This window comes from Pan troglodytes, chromosome 1 (assembly GCF_028858775.2).
Source record: "Pan troglodytes isolate AG18354 chromosome 1, NHGRI_mPanTro3-v2.0_pri, whole genome shotgun sequence".
NCBI classification, from domain to species: domain Eukaryota; kingdom Metazoa; phylum Chordata; class Mammalia; order Primates; family Hominidae; genus Pan; species Pan troglodytes.
In genome coordinates, this window is record NC_072398.2 from 70,547,832 (window position 1) to 70,563,894 (window position 16,063).

At 49.4% G+C, this 16,063-nt stretch overlaps 1 protein-coding gene across 8 annotated transcripts in view; it reads right to left on the bottom strand.

The window, feature by feature from the left end:
• Positions 1-1,558: 1,558 nt before the first annotated feature.
• TEX35 (testis expressed 35) overlaps positions 1,559-16,063 on the bottom strand; it is a 36,183-nt gene continuing 21,678 nt past the window's right edge. For 2 of the 8 annotated variants that reach the window (XR_010157090.1, XR_010157072.1), the window contains exons 12-14: positions 7,559-8,557; positions 3,293-3,362; positions 1,848-2,174 (exon numbers count right to left, since the gene is read on the bottom strand). The gene's annotated coding sequence lies outside the window, so the exon portion shown is untranslated. Of the gene's footprint in view, positions 3,363-4,534; positions 5,944-7,558; positions 8,558-16,063 lie in introns of those variants that run through there. The other 6 variants (XR_010157080.1, XR_010157070.1, XR_010157086.1 and 3 more) reach the window with 5 other exon arrangements.

Sequence of the window (16,063 nt, forward strand, 5' to 3'; positions counted from 1 at the left end):
TCTCCTTCCAATCCATATCTGACGCCCATTCCCCACCTTTCTCAGAATACTTTCTCATTCAAACCTATTTTCTTTACCTTATTGGTTTTATGATGTTGTTCATATAAATTAGGATATGCCATTACTTGCAGTTGGGAAAGCTACTAGATCCTAAACTGCCTTCTAATACAGAGATAGTCACCTTCAATATTGTCAAAAGTTACAGGCACTTTTCTTTTTGACTATTTATGAGCCTTGTACAATTACTAGTTAGATGAGTTTACCGTAAAATATCTTTAAAAGGATAAAATATACTTATATGATTCCTTTATGAAACAGCTCACAAATCATGTAAAAATGGGCTGTTCAAAGGAAAATAAGCTGGCACTTAGATCCTTAACCAATTTTCTTTTGTGTTTGCATACATGTCTGTCTACAATATTATAAATTTCACTCAATTGCCCTTCCGCAACATCAGATTCTTAATTAAATGAACACCACTGCTACAATTCTCTGATAAATAAAATAGCATTTCCACATGAATTAGAAATGACAACTTGTTAATAGCGTCCCTGAGATTTTGTCACAAAATCATCACTCTTTTTGTCATTGTTCAGGCATAAAAAGACCATGCTACAATCTGGAAATAAGAATGTTCTTCAGGCAATTGATTCTCAAGTGTGGACTCAATAGTCCATAAGACGGCTTTCCCCCTCATTCCTATTATAATACATGACAACAGTTAATTGCGTAGAAACATTTTTCGTATTGTTTTATTTTATTGAAATTCACCAAATTCAGATGAGCTGGAAGAGGAAGCTGGCCTGAACTTATTAGAGAATTTACATTAAAAAATACTAGGTAGTAAACTTCTTAAAGGCAGACAGCCTGTTGTACTTGTCTTTGCTTTCCTAGCATTTAGCTAGGTAATTCAGGCAAGGCACTTGGAGGCCTTCATTTTCCTCCTCTATAAAATGGTCATAATCCTAGGCCTGTGGTGAAGACTAAATACTTGGAACTGAGGAACTAGCATGTAATAAACACCTAACAAATGTTACCGGCTTAAAATGACTCAGTAATTATTAGTATCTGCCACCTAGGCTAAAGGGCAGTGGCAAGATCATGGCTCACTGCAACCCCTGCCTCCCAGGTTCAAGCGATTCTCCTGCCTCAGCCTCCTAAGCAGTTGGGATTACAGGTGCACGCCACCATGCCCAGCTAATTTTTGTATTTTTAGTAGAGACAGGGTTTCACCATGTTGGCCAGGCTGGTCTCGAACTCCTGACCTCAGGTAATCCACCCACCTTGGCCTCCCAAAGTGCTGCAATTACAGGCATGAGCCACCACACCTGGCCTTCAACAACTTAAAATGCTCCCCAAGTCTTTCCAAGAAGAGATCCTTTTCCAAGAAGAGATCATTCTTCAAAGAATGAATGATTCATTTATAATTCACAACCCCACTTGCATACCAACAATTATTCTGGTTAAGCCCTTTAAAGAGCTGATTTCTTAATTAAACCTAACATTCCCTTTGCACTTTCGTTTGTCCTTTGAATTTTTTTAGTAAATCTTTTCTTTTAAGCAGTGTAGACAAGCGCTCCAGTCTAGCCTAACCATGTACATTTGCCCATATATTAAATGAATGACATCTAAAAGAATGATGCTATGCTGTGTGTTACGCAATAGAACAATACCAAGAATGGTCACCACAAATAATGCACACTCGTTTTTGAGGAGGAAACTTGGTATATTCAGTTTGATGTCAGCTGCCTTCCTCTTCTAATCACCCCCCTTTGCCTTATACTCCCTTTTTAAATTAATGCATTGTTGGAACGGAGTCTTTGAAATCATTACAGGGACCTGCAGTTTGCACTTTTTTCATAATTTATTTAGAAAGACCTCATGGTTTTGTTTTTAAGCTTAGGTAGGCATTTCATTATTTTGGTGACTTGTTTCTTGGCACCACATAGGTGACAGCAAGATGAGAATTAAACAGGGCTTTGAGGGATTGAACGGGCCAAGACATACCCAGGCTGCCTTGAACATGTGTGAGGCCTGGAACAAGAGATCCAACAGAAGCCCACATTCCTTATGCTGGGAGGCATCTCCTCACACCTGCCACTCCAGCCAGGTAACCTCTGCCCACCAGGCGTCTCCAGCACTGCCAACGTCTGCTGGCATTACCTTTTTACATCCTGCAGAGGAATATGAGGCTGGGGAGTCCAGTTCAAATGAAGAATTTGTGGCCTCTCTGGAACTCTACACTAAATGTGGTGGCACGAGGTGATAGTCCCTGGTGCCCAGTCTATAGCCCAGCCCACTTCTCTTCCCACCAGGCTCCGGTGCCATGAAAGTTCTTCCATACAGGCATGTGGACACCCCAGCTCCACAGCGGAGCTCTGTCAGGGCCTCTGCAAATAGCTGCACCTTGGCCATTCCATAGAAAAAGGAGTGTGCACAATGCTGTGGTTTGAATGTCTGTATCCCTCCAAAACTCATGCTGAAACTGAATCCCCAGTGCAACAGTAATAAGAGATGGGGTGTTTAGGGAGTGATTAGCACCTTATAAAAGGGATTGATGGAGTGAGTTTGGACACTTTCTGCCCTTCTGTCTTTTCTGTCATTCAAGAACATACGTTCATCCCTTTTGGAAGATCCAGCAATGAGGCACCATTTTGGTTTTTTGTTTGTTTGTCTTTTGAGACAGAGTCTCACTCTATCACTCAGGCTGGAGTGCAGTGGTGCAATCTCGGCTCACTGCAAATTCTGCCTCCTGGGTTCAAGCAATTCTCTTGCCTCAGCCTCCCAAGTAGCTGGAATTACAGGCATGCATCACCATGCCTGGCTAATTTTTTGTATTTTTAGTAGGGATGGGGTTTTCACCATGTTGGCCAGGCTGGTCTTAACCTCCTGACCTCAGGTGATCTGCCCGCCTTGGCCTCCCAAAGTGCTGGGATTATAGGTATGAGCCATCACGCCCAGCCCCAAGGCACCATTTTGGAAGCAGAGAGCAGCCCTCGCCAGACACCAAACCAGCTGGTGCCTTGATCTTGGATTTCCCAGCCTCCAGAACTGTGAGAAATAAATGTCTATTGTTTATACATTTTTCAGTCTCAGGTATTCTGTTATAGCAGCAGGACTAAGATACCATTCCATGGAAATACAGGTGTGCACACTGACAACACAGTCCACTCAAGGAGGACAAACCCAGTAAGTGACTTATGAAGCCCTAGCTACCCAAAGAATGTTCTAGAAGGATGGCCTATGGGCTTGGCCCTTGAAAGTAATGTCCCAAGGCTGAGATTCCTCTTACCTGGGTCTAAAGGCAACGCCCACTAGGTCTGTTCATTCTTCTCATTGAAAAAGCAGCTCCTGCCCCCAATCTGTGTGTTGAAGAAGGGAGTGCAGTCAAATGTAAGAGGGTAGGTTATTTAAAACACTATGGTATATTCTCTACATTAGAAAAACCTCAGATGGGCTGGGTGTGGTGGCTCACGCCTATAATCCCAGCACTTTGGGAGGCCGAGGTGGGTGGATCATTTGAGGTCAGGAATTCAAGACCAGCCTGGCCAATAGGGTGAGACCTGGTCTCTACTAAAAATACAAAAATTAGCTGGGCATGGTGGCACGCGCCTGTAGTCCCAGCTACTCAGGAGGCTGAGGTAGGAGAATTGCTTGATCCAGGGAAGCGGAGGTTGTAGTGAGCTGAGATCATACCATTAGACTCCAGCCTGGGCATCGCAGCGAGACTCCATTGCCAAAAAAAAAAAAAAGAAAAATCTCAGATGACATCAGCGAACAGAGAGAGCTGAGATTCTAGTGTTGCTTGTGAGCTTCCCTAGAGGAGGTCGAACCGAAACCAGGTCTCAAATGCAGTAGGGATATCCATCTGCTGTTTTTTAAAGTATATTTTTAAAATACAGATAGGGTCTCACTTTGTTCCTCAGGCTGGTGTCAAACTCCTGGCCTCAAGCAATCCTCCGGCCTCCTCCTCCCAAACTGCTGCCATTACAGGGATGAGCCACTGAGCCCAGCCCATTGTAGTTTTTATTAGAATTTATGATAAACTTTTCATTTCATGGCATTGTCAATTATATCAGGTATTTTCTTGGTCATTTTTTATTTTTTTTGTCTGGAAAGCTGCTCTGGGGACACCTCAGTTTTCTGCCCACCTCCTCTGGGTGTGGCCCTCAAACTAAAGACAAGCCCCTTAAGGATCACCACTCCCATGCCTTGCCTCTACCACGGGTACCTCAACCGCTTCTAAAATTTTTAGATCATCTCTGCTATATTCAATGGCCATGGAAGTTTCAAAAGTTTCCAAAGCAAAATGTTTTGTCTGAAACAAGCTGCTTTGGATTTTGTCTACATGATACAGGCACCTTCCTCTGGGCCCCATAATTGTCCCCTCTGTCACTTGCTTGGTGTTATGACATGTAACAAATCAGAGTGGGAAGGTCTTAGTTTTCTCTTTGTCAGCATTCTGGGATGCCCTGGCGGTAACAGGAAATGCACCCACAGCTCCATGCAGCTCTCTTGTAGGTGCTTTTCTTACCTGTGGGCCAGATCCTGTCCTATGTAATGTTGATGTTTGTAGAATTTATTTTTTGGTTTAGGGCATGAAATGATAATCGGCTTAAGCAGCACCAGAATTGAAGCAGAGAAGGTGAGGACACAGATTTCTTGGCCCTTTGACGAACAAACTGAAGATCACTGTTCAGGCTTCCCAACTGCAGAAGCTGTGATGTGGCGGAAAGAGCTGGAACTGTGCAGCTGGGCTTGCTCCCCCATGTCCCTCGTCCATCCTTCGTGGCCCACTCACTTGCCAAGAGCTGTTGATGTTGAAGCACCCAGGATATCCAGGAGGCAGCACCACATTCAGCAGGGCATTGTGACTTGGGGCCAAGTCTTTCAGCCTCCCTCAATCTCACTTTCTTTACTTGCAAATAGCAATACCACAGACCCCTCACAGGGATCATGGGAAGGTTAAAGAAGTGGAACTGGTTCAGCTGGAGCTTAGTAAGTAGTCAAAATCAACCTTCAAGAGTCCGTGTCCTGGAGCTCAGCAGCTGTCCTGGGCCTGGAAGACGGGGTGTGCTTCTGCTCCGTCTCCTTCTGTGGTTCTGGGGTGGGGGATCTGCATAGCCTGTGGGGTCCCCAGAGAGCCTGGGGCTGCTGCAGAGCAAGTTCTCTGTTGTTGGCAAATAAAGCCATAGCAGAGATGACTCCAGCAAGTTGAGCACCCTCTGAACAAAGAAGGAAATGTATTATCTCTTTCCTGAGGCCTATTCAATATTGGAAAAAACACTACCAGATTTAACTTTAAAATATAATTTTTCCAGCACAGCTGGAATGCACCCCCCGGCCATCCAGAGGCTTCTAAATGCATTGGGAGCTCAGTTACGACGCTCACCAAGTTGTCTCATCTCGCCTGGAACCCACTGGCCCTCACAGAGTTGAGAGAATATTCATTTTCTTGAACTCTTATGAACGACAGTTTCTCGCTTGCCATGATTCCATGGAACTGGGCATCCGGCATCTCAGAGATGGGAAGTCGGAGAAATTCTGAGCATAGGCTATATTTGCTGAGAAGATAAAGAGACTATTTTCCATTTCTCACTTCTCTCTCAAAGCGCAAAAACAACGGGCCTGTCTGGCCTAGTCACTGCTTTCTGTCTCTGAAGTGTTCCGGGCGCCAGCACCAGCCTTCCTCCTTATTAACGTTCCATGATGATTCCTTCCAGGTGCTGGGGATCCAGCCCGTGGGGTTATTAGAGGGCAGACACCAACAGGGAAGGTGTTGTTGACTCACCCTCACAAATATCATTCCTTACATTATCAGGGCAATTACAAAACACGACTTTAAAAATACGATAATAAAATATCCAACTGAAGACTTTCAGTATAATTAATCCGCCAACCTTATATTTTGAGAAGGTTGAGAGCCGTGAGGGAAAATAAACCCTAGAGAAATACATTGTTTTTAAGTTCTTTCAATAAAGACATGTAGGCATTTTCTAATGTTTTTCCCAAAAAGAAAGAACATCTACTCCTCTAATTCCACAAGAGATACAAAGAATTAAAGAAATTGTGATTAACAGCCCTGTATCTGGAGCTCATGAAGCTCAGAGGATTGGGAATGGAAGTGGCAGGTTTAGGCTTGAATCAGAACTTCTGGATTTAAGAAAACAAAACAGGCCAGGCGCGGTGGCTCACACCTGTAATCCCAGCACTCTGGGAGGCCAAGGCGGGCAGATCAGGAGCTTGAGACCAGCCTGCCCAACGTGAGAAACCCTGTCTCTACTAAGAATAAAAAAATTAGCCAGGCATGGTGGTGGCACGCCTGTTAATCCCCGCTACTTGGGAGATTGAGGCAGGAGAATCGCTTGAACCTGGGAAGCAGAGGTTGCAGTGAGCCGAGATGGCGCCACTGCACTCCAGCCTGGGCCACAGAGCGCGACTCCGTCTCAAACGAACAAACGACAACAACAAAATGCAAACTCTGGCCAGGCGCGGTGGCTCATGCCTGTAATCCCAGCACGTTGGGAGGCCAAGGTGGGCGTATCACTTGAGGTCAGGAGTTCAAGACCAGCCTGGCCAACATGGTGAAACCCCATCTCTACTAAAAATACAAAAATTAGCCAGGTGTGGTGTCATGCACCTGTAGTCCCAGCTACTCAGAAGGCTGAGGCAGGATAATCGCTTGAACCTGGAAGACAGAGGTTGCGGTGAGCACAGATCGCGCCACTGCACCCCAACCTGAGCGACAGAGCAAGACTCCATAAAAAAAAAAAAAACAAAAACCCACGCAGATTGCAGATTCCTGGGCCCCATCCTCGCCTTTCTGAATTGCAGCCTTTCACCCTTTAAGAATGAGAGGGTGAAATCTGCACGTCATACAAATAGCCCAGGGGCTATTAATCTGATGTTGCTCCCCAGCTCCCTCCAACACCGTCAGAGGGTGCACGGATTAGGCCTCTGCTGCGTGCAGAGAAGCATCCTAGGTGCTGCGTGGCTGTGCCAAAGCAGCAGAAACCGGTGGTGTGCCTTAAGATGCATGCTCCAAAGCTGTCCACAAGGCCTCTGGTACAGGCTTCCAGGTCTACGTCTCGGCTTCCCCGACAGTGTCCATGCGACACTGTCACCAGTTTCTCCTCTCACAAACAGAAAATCAAATTCGGATTGGGCAAATGATTCCCTGCCCGGGTGTGGAATAAGGGTCAAGTCCTAAGTATGGAGAGAGCGCCGGCTCCCGCCAGGATATGCGAAGCTCTGGAGGGGAGGCCAAGCCACCAGGCACCCGGCAGGAGAAGAGGAGGCTGGAGAGCGCCGCCCAGTGCCTGCAGGCCGGGCGCTCCACGCCTCCCCTCCCCCCTGCACACCCCATTCCCCTCCGGTTGCCCCGCCTGGGAAGCCCCCTCCCCACACCTCCCCGCCCAGCATCTGCACGAGAGCCGCGAGCCCTGGCCCAGAGCTCTGGGTGGGCCTCTCACCCCAGACGGCGGCCGCAGCCCGTCCCTGATCACCGGCCGCCTGAGCCCTCCGTTCGCTCGGCGCGAGCGCCGCCACCCGTCCTTACCCCCATCCAGTCCGAGGCCAGCCCCGTAGGCTCCGAGCCTGCTCCGTGAAAAGCCTTTTCCCCAGGAGGAGAGTTACTGGAAAGCAAGAGGAAGCCGAGAAGAGGCGGTGGCTGCAGCGCGCGGGGCCGGGCGGGGGCGCGGGGGCGTCGGGGCACTGACTGGGCAGCGCGGTTTCCCCTCATCCCGGGACACGGCGCGGCGCTAGCGCCACCCAGCGGACGCGGTGGGAATTGCGCTCCCTTCCTGCGCTGGGGCTCTGGACACACAGGCGACCAAGAATGACGCCTGCAGCCGGATAAACGCTCGGGGCAAGGCCGCTATCATCCCTCTGCCGGGAGTGAGTCAAGTCTCAGCAAAAGAAGAAGCCACTTTGGCCAAAATTCCAAGAGTGCTGATGAAGACGGTGACATCTGACATTTCAATGGCACTTTCCATTTCCCCCGGGGTGCGCATTCCGGGCCAGTGGAGTGCTGCGTCGCCTGTGCAGGACCTGGAGGTCTGCAGGACTGTGACCAGTCGGAGTCTCGGAGTCGTGGGTTAAACATTAGTCGGGAGCACTCGTTCATTCCCTGAGCTCCCCTTGCCATTCACCCTTCGGTCCCTGAAGCCGGAAGGGAGACTGCCCCGCCCCCTGCCTGCCGCCCGGTGGCTCTCCCGGGGCCCTCTTGGCCCCTCTCTCCCAGCCCTCCATACAGTGAAGGGTTGTTTCCGCTGTTGACTTCCACCTGTGGGAGCAGAGAAAGGAAGCGGGGCAGAGGAGAAGGGGAAGGTGTCAGGCGATTCCCCTCCTTGCGCTGCAAGCCGGGTGGGAATAGAACACCTGCAGCCCTCCCCGGCGCCCTGCGAATGAGGTGGGAGTGGGAACGCCATCAGGGCAGAGCCCCTCCAGCTGGCTGGGGTCTGCACCCCCTCGCCAGCCCGGCCACCTCAAAACGGTGCTTGCCTCCCTGCGGGGGTGTAGAAGCCTCTTGGAGCAGCACTTGTAGAAAATCAAGTCCCTGGAAAGAAGCAAAATTAATCCGTTTGTTTCTCTATTTATTTTTGCTTCCCCACACCAGGTATTCACTTCATCCAAGGCTGCCCAATGTCACCTTCCACCCAGAGGAATCTCCCCTCTCCACCCCAGGCCAACAGCCTCTGCCTTCAGCTGTGGCCTCCACTCTGGCATTACTCTGGGCAGAGGGCTCAGGAGGGCTCAAGGAGGACCAGTGACATTCAGAGTGGCCAGAGTAAAGGGAGGGAGGGGGAGTGGTGGGAGAGGCGTGCAGAAGGCACAGGCGAGGTGGCGGAGGCGGACAGGTGGTGGGGGGAGCGGGCTGGGGTGGGATGGGCCTGTCAGCATAGCAAGGGCTGTGATGGGCTTGAGTCTGACAGGGGGCAATGACCTGACCTACGGTTTTGTAAGATCACTCTGGCTGCCACCTGGAGAGCTGGTGTGGGGATGATGGCCATGGTAGACACAAGGGGAGCAGTTAGGAGACCACCACAAGTGACTATGCGGCCCAGGCGAGTCGGGTAGCAATAGAGATGGGGAGAGGAGGTCAGATTTGTGATCTGTATCTGAAGGTGGAATGGACAGGAATTGCTGATGAGCTTGGGTGTGGTGCATGAGGAAAAGAGAGAAATAAGCATCATTCTTAGGATTTGTCCTGAGTAACTGGAAGAATAAGAATGACAGTGGCTAATACGGTTAGCCAGGCGCTCCTCTAAACCCTTCACATAGTTTAACCTGTCTAGATTTCATAACACTCCTATGAATTAGGCATTAGTTCTTCCCACATTTTACAGAAGAGGCAATCGAGGCCCAGAGAGTTGAATCAGTTTGCATAAAGTCCCACCATTAGCAAATGGAAAAGCTGGAATTTGGACCCAGCACTTCACCACTGCACACTTCCCCGGCTTTACAGAAAGAGGAATGCCATGAACTGAGCTAGATGAGCCCGGGGGAGGAATGGGGTTTTTCCGTGGGGGTGTGAATCAAGAGTTCTAGTTGGAATGAATTCAGGCTGAGGTGCCTTTTAAACATCCAAGTAGAGATATTTAGCTCAGCAGATGGATGTATGACTCAGGCCCTGGGTGGCAAGGAGGAGCATCTGGGGCTGGCGTGTTAAGCCTGGAGAGGAGACAGGAGAAGAGGGCAGAAGGCTGGGAAGTGGGATTAAATGCTGCACGTGAACGGATGAGGACAGAAATGGATATTTTAGAGCATCTTGTCAAGCCTTGGGGTGTCGGGTGATGAGTGTGTTTAGGAAATATTATTCTAGAGCAGTGCTTGTTTTTGTTTGAGGATTCAATAAAGGCTGTCACCTTGTTCCAGAAAAAGTACATGAACACACACGCAACATTTTGCATACAATTTCAGGGTGTCCGTGGGTCCCCAGAGGACATGCATGGGCCATTCTATTTCTATCAAACCTTACTTCATCCACCAGCCACAATCAAATTTCACTGCATCTCTCAAGTCCTGACCAGACCTCTGATGCAGTCACCCCACCCTCTCTGTCTGCATGAGATAGGAGCTGCACTCCTCTGAATCGAGACGGTTTTGAATTGAGACAGTTTTGAATGTCTATGTAGAATGCAGCTCGCCCTGCAGGTATTGCCTGTGTACATGTCTCATTTGGAAATGGTTCCCCTGAGGAATGACAGGACGAACCCACAGAGTCTTTTGCTCTCTTATTCACCTGGGAGGTGATGTTATTCATCTATTTCCTAGATTTATTTGTTTTTTTGGTGTTTTTTGTTTTTGTTTTCGTTTTGAGATGGAGTCTTTCTCTGTCGCCCAGGCTGGAATGCAATGGCGTGATCTCAACTCACTGCAACCTCTGCCTCCCGGGTTCAAGCGATTCTCCTGCCTCAGCCTTCTGAGTAGCTGGGATTACAGGTGTGCACCACCACACCTGGCTAATTTTTGTATTTTTAGTGGAGACCGGGTTTCACCATGTTGGCCAGCCTGGTCTCGAACTCCTGACCTCAAGTGATCCACCCTCCTCAGCCCCCTATAGTGCTGGGATTACAGGCATGAGCCACCATGCCTGGCCTTATTTCCTAGGTTTAAAGACAAAACTAGCTCATTCTATTGTTTCCATCGACACAATTGCTTCCCCAATATATAATGGGCATTTGTTGCTATTGTTCTGTTTGTTTTGGCGGTCCAGCTTCCAGCATCCATTCTATTTGGGAGGATTCCCCGGTGACTCTTGGCAGGAATCCATCAGCCCCTCTGGAAATGGAAGGAATGGAAGGAACCAGGTGTCCCTCTTGTCCCCCACCCCTGCAGAGGTCACAGCCTTCCTATCCTGCCCAGCCCAGTGGGGCTTTGAAGGCTAGGGTGCAGGAACAGAAGAGAACTTATTTTTGGCCATGGCAGCTAGGCCAGGAGACCATCTGTGAGAGTAGCATCCCGTGTCCTGTGGCAGCAGTCCCGGCCACGGTATCCTCACCGCAGCCTGGCCACAGCTTGGCCTCGCCTGCATCTCCTGCTGCCAGCCGCCTTGATACCTGCCCATTTTCCCCATGTGGTTCTCCAGCCTTCCGACTGATAAGTTCTGCACATATTTCCCCATGTCCATTGCCTGCACAAGTCAGCCAGGTCAGCTCTGTCGCTTCCACCAAGACCTCTCACTGCAGTGGCTATGCTGAGCTTGCAGCTGACGTCTTGTTCTGCTCTACAGTGTCAGCGCTTGGGATTCTTCTTCTGTTGGGGGTCCCTGAAGGTGGGATTCCTGGCCTGTCGAAGCATTGCTGTGTGACACATGCCAGATCCTTGCAGTTGCCTGTGAAGCTCGGAGCCCTCCATATCGAGGGAGGAAGGCTTTCCTTCCAGCAAAGTCTTGTGGCTTTCAGCGAGAGCGACTATGCCGCAGCCAGACCAACTACAGAGGTCACAACAACAACCCCTGTCCCAATGACAATCCTGTGATTTTCCTGGCTCAAAATGAAGTTTGACAAGTCTTGTTTTATACTCTTGTCATCACTGGGATTTCTTCTGACTTTACAAGACCAACAGGAACTGGAGTCAGACTCACAAGGGAGCCTGAGAGCCTCTCTATCCCACACCGCTGTGGGAGCCACGCCCGGGTGGGGCCAGGGCCGCAGAGGGGGAAGCTGGGAATGGCTGGGCAAGGATAGAGGCAGCTCAGCTTCCCCTAAGCCTGGGGTGGCCTGAGGGGCCCCCTGCACTATGCTGGAACGTACCTTCCTTTCCAAGGAAGGAAAACAGCAGCTTCTGACTCATGACTGTGTCCTCCTGCAGACAAGTACACAGCTCATCCCCTCAGAGTGTCTGAGTGCTGAGCTCACATCTCATGGTGGGGTGTGCGGCCATGTCGCTGCCCCATCCCACGGGCATGGTGAGGATTCTGTTACTGCACACTCTTTAGGGTCCTTTATAGTTAATAAAATATTGAACCACTTCCATACTGGTTGGTAAACAGCTGCTGCCCTGAGCTGCCCCCACCTCCGACCCAATGGCCACCTGCCCATCATTCTCCTGGTCCTTTCCCAGGACTGGCCAGGTGTCCCCACAACCTAGCAGCTAAGGGTCCTACCTGGCACAGATTCTGGTGGGTCAGGGCCCATGGTTAAGTATTTGGGGGTATCACCCCACCCACGAGTGTTCTCAGCACACACTCACTCCTGCCTCTTCTCTGGTCCCCACACACTCAGCCACCCTGTCCCACCTCTTCTCACCACCAAATTAATATCATGCTCATCCTTCTCACCTCATCCTAGCCCTACCTCCTTCAAGAATCAGTCCTGAGTCCATAGCCCCTGCATCTCCCCCTCACACCCAGAGCACTCCGCCTCCTACAGATAGCGCTTCCTAAATACGTTTCTCTCAAAGCTCTTTATGAGTCTTCAATATTTCCTTGGCCGGCTGGCCGATTGATTGGTTACAGAGCCTTGCCTTCTCATTTTCTGGCAGCAGATAAGTGAGGCCAGGACCTCTGGGGCCAGAGGCAGAGAGGAAGAGGTCCCAGGCCACACCTGAAAAGGCCGCCTGAGAAGGGAAGTTTCTGAAAGAGGCCAAGCAAGAGGGACCCCAATGCTGGGGCACTGTGAGCAGTGCTGAGCTGGTCAGTGGTCAGAACAGGTAAACTGGTGGGGCTCAGGCAAAGAGAAGGTCAAAGTGCAAGTCACACCTGGAGCAGGCGGGCATGACGCAAGGCCAGCTCAGCCACAAACCCTGTGTTGGGGGCAGGTGCCTTCCCTCTGGGTCAAGATGTCCTGGAAGTGATTGGCTCCTGTTGGACAGGCAAAAGGTTAAGCAACACTCATCCCAGCTTCGAGCTGTCCCTCCCACTGACCTGAGTGGCAAGGAAGTTGCAGGGAAGGGGGCCTTGCTCTGTGCCACAGCTAATACCTGAGAATAGAATTTGGGAAACTTGAATCACAGTTTCCCATAACGTGTCGCGATTGCTTAGAAACTACGTGTCTCCCCTCCCCACAGTCGTCGGGGATCAGTGGCTCCTGACGCGTTTGCTTTAAATCTCTCTGTTCCCTGCCAATTAGCCAGTTTGACTTTCTGCTGTGGCAGGGATGAAAGTCACACTATTCAGCGCTAGACACGGATGCTGGGGGAGGAATCTCATTGCTGTGGAGATGGAATCTGGGCTTGGCACTGCCTGTTCAGCTGCTGAGTGTTACTTTGGGTTGACTCACAGCCCAGCATGAAGCAGGAGGCCAATCTTCGTGCACTCCACAACTTTTCCCTCCCCAGCTTTATCCAGACTGTGTCTTCTGCTGACCAGCTGTTTACGCTTGTACTTGATATGCGCTTGCCAAAGCCTGCAGCATAGAAGCCCACAGCTCAGTCCAAAGCAGCCAACCTTCGGCCTACTAGGATCTTAGCCACACCCCAGAGTCCCAGAGAGAAGTGACTCAGGTTGGACACAGTGGCTCCAAATGACCTCAGGTGACTCACAGCAAACAGATTAAAGGTGACACCCAGTGTCTCACCTATCAACTCAATTTGTCATTGAGTTGGCAGCCATGGCTGCCACCATTTCCCAGCTCGTTCACCCAGCTGTTTTTAAATATGGGCACACCAGCTTAAATCCCAATCTTGCCTGTCCTAACACCACAAGTCTCAACTCTGGCTGCAGGTTAGAATCACCCGAGGAGCATTTGAAACCACTGAAACCCCAGGCCTCCCTCCTGCAGAGATCTCAATTTAATTGGTCCAGGATGGGCCTGGGCATCTGTATGTTTTCAGAGCTCCTCAGGTGGGATTTTTGTTTGTTTGTTTGTTTGTTTGTTTTGTAGAGATGGAGTTTCCCCATCTTGCCCAGGCTGGTCTCAAACTCCTGAGTTGAAGCGATCCACCCGCCTCGGCCTCCCAAAGTGCTGGGATCACAGGTGTGCGCCACTGTGCCCAGCCCCCAGGTGGTTTTAATGTTCAATGGTCCTGAGAACCAGGGATCTGCCATCCAATTCTGTGAGGAAGGAGGATGCCAGACAGATATGCTATTTTCATATCCAATTCAGTCACCAGCACGTCTGCAGCCTGGCTCATGCCTTCAGTAGAGGACCTTCTGGTGTGAACACTTGCTCATTTCTGACCCAGAATCTTCCATAAATTTTTCTGCATCCAACTCTTTCTCCTTGGGTTTTAGTAATCCGTAAGTTTCTGCTTAATTTTCTGGATTAGGAGTTGAGAGTCCCAGCTTGTGAAACACACATTGCCAAAAAACCTAGTTATGGAAAAACTGGCTGAGATGAGAAAGATCTTGTTCTTACATAATTATGGATTCTCAATCTGTTCCATTTTGTTTATATTTGTTTCTCTGGAGAAATACTTTGTTATACATCATATATATTTTTTGATCTACATATATCTTTGTTTTAGCTTTATTAACTTTGGAGACTCGAACATACACAAAAGTAGACAGGATAGTATCATGAACTACTACAAACCTACCCACTCTCCTGCCCCAGCAATGGCTAACCCAGCCCCATCCCCACACCCATCAGTTCACTCCATCTTCTATTATTTTCAGTCAAATACCAGATATCATACTATTTTATCTGTGAATGTTTTAGCAGATCACTCGAAAAGAACTTCTTGGGTATCATAACCACCATTCTACTGCACAGCAAAACTAGCAATAATTCCTAGAATTTAAATTTCCCAATTGTCTCAAAACTGTCCTGTGTGAATTATTAAAAAGAATTTGAGCCAGGCACAGTGGCTCATGCCTGTAATCCCAGCACTTTGTGAGGCCAAGGCAGGTGGATCACCTGAGGCCAGGAGTTCGAGACCAGCCTGGCCAACAGGGTGAAACCCCATCTCTACTAAAAATACAAAAATTAGCCGAGCGTGGTGGTAAGTGCCTCTAATCCCAGTTACTTGGGAGGCTGAGGCAGGAGAATCACTTGAATGCGGAAGGCAGAGGTTGCAATAAGCCGAGATGGCGCCATTGCACTCCAGCCTGGGCAACAAGAGTGAAACTCTGTCTCAAAAAAAAAAAAGAAAAAAAAAAAGAATTTGAATCAGGGTACAAATGAGATGCAGATGTTGAAACTGGCTGATATAACTTTTTAGTCTGTTTTAGTCTATAGATTACCCCTCCTTTTTTTTTTTTTTTTGTGATGGAGTCTGGCATTGTTGCCCAGGCTGGAGTGCAGTGGCTTGATCTCAGCTCACTGCAGCCTCCACCTCCCGGTTTCCAGTGATTCTCCTGCCTCAGCTTCCCAAGTAACTGGAATTACAGGTGCTCACCACCATGCCTGGCTAATTTTCGTATTTTTAGTAGAGACGGGGTTTCACCCTGTTGGCCAGGCTGGTCTCGAACTCCTGACCTCAGGTGATCCACCCACCTCGGCCTCCCAAAGTTCTAGGATTACAGGCGTGAGCCACCATGCCCGGCCTCCATGTTCCATTTTTGAGGAACTGCCAAACTGTTTTCCAAAGCAGCATCACCATTTGACATATTCAGTTTGATGAATTTTTACACATAGTACACACCCATATCCCCACCACGAGATCAGGAATAGGGCATCAGCACTCTAGAATCCTCCCTGTCATCCTTGCACTCTAAAGGTAACCCTATTTTGACTTCTGTCACTCTGGATTAATTTTGATGGCCAGGACTTGAGAGGTGATCCGAGGAATGCTTCCACTGGAGAACTCAGCGTTAGCAAAGGCACAATGGCCGAGGCAGGGCAACCCCAGCTTTACATTCTGCAGGACAGGGACCCAGATTCTCTTGTGGTCCCACCAAGGCCTGGTGAACAGGCAGGTCTCCTCCTCCCCTGCCCCGCTTCCTGCACAGCCAGCAGAACTTTTCAAAGGAACAGCAAGCAGGTGGGCTTCTTAATTGGGATCCCCTGGGAGGCAGAGGAGGAGAACCATGTGCGCGATGACTAAGTTTCATCCTAATGGAGGACTTTAGCATGCAGTGCCATGGCAAAACCTGGCTTGCGGTGGGAAGGGAATCTGTCCTTGCATGGCCCTGGCACAACTGTCTCCCCGGGCCTGTTAGGCTCTGCTCACCTCCTAC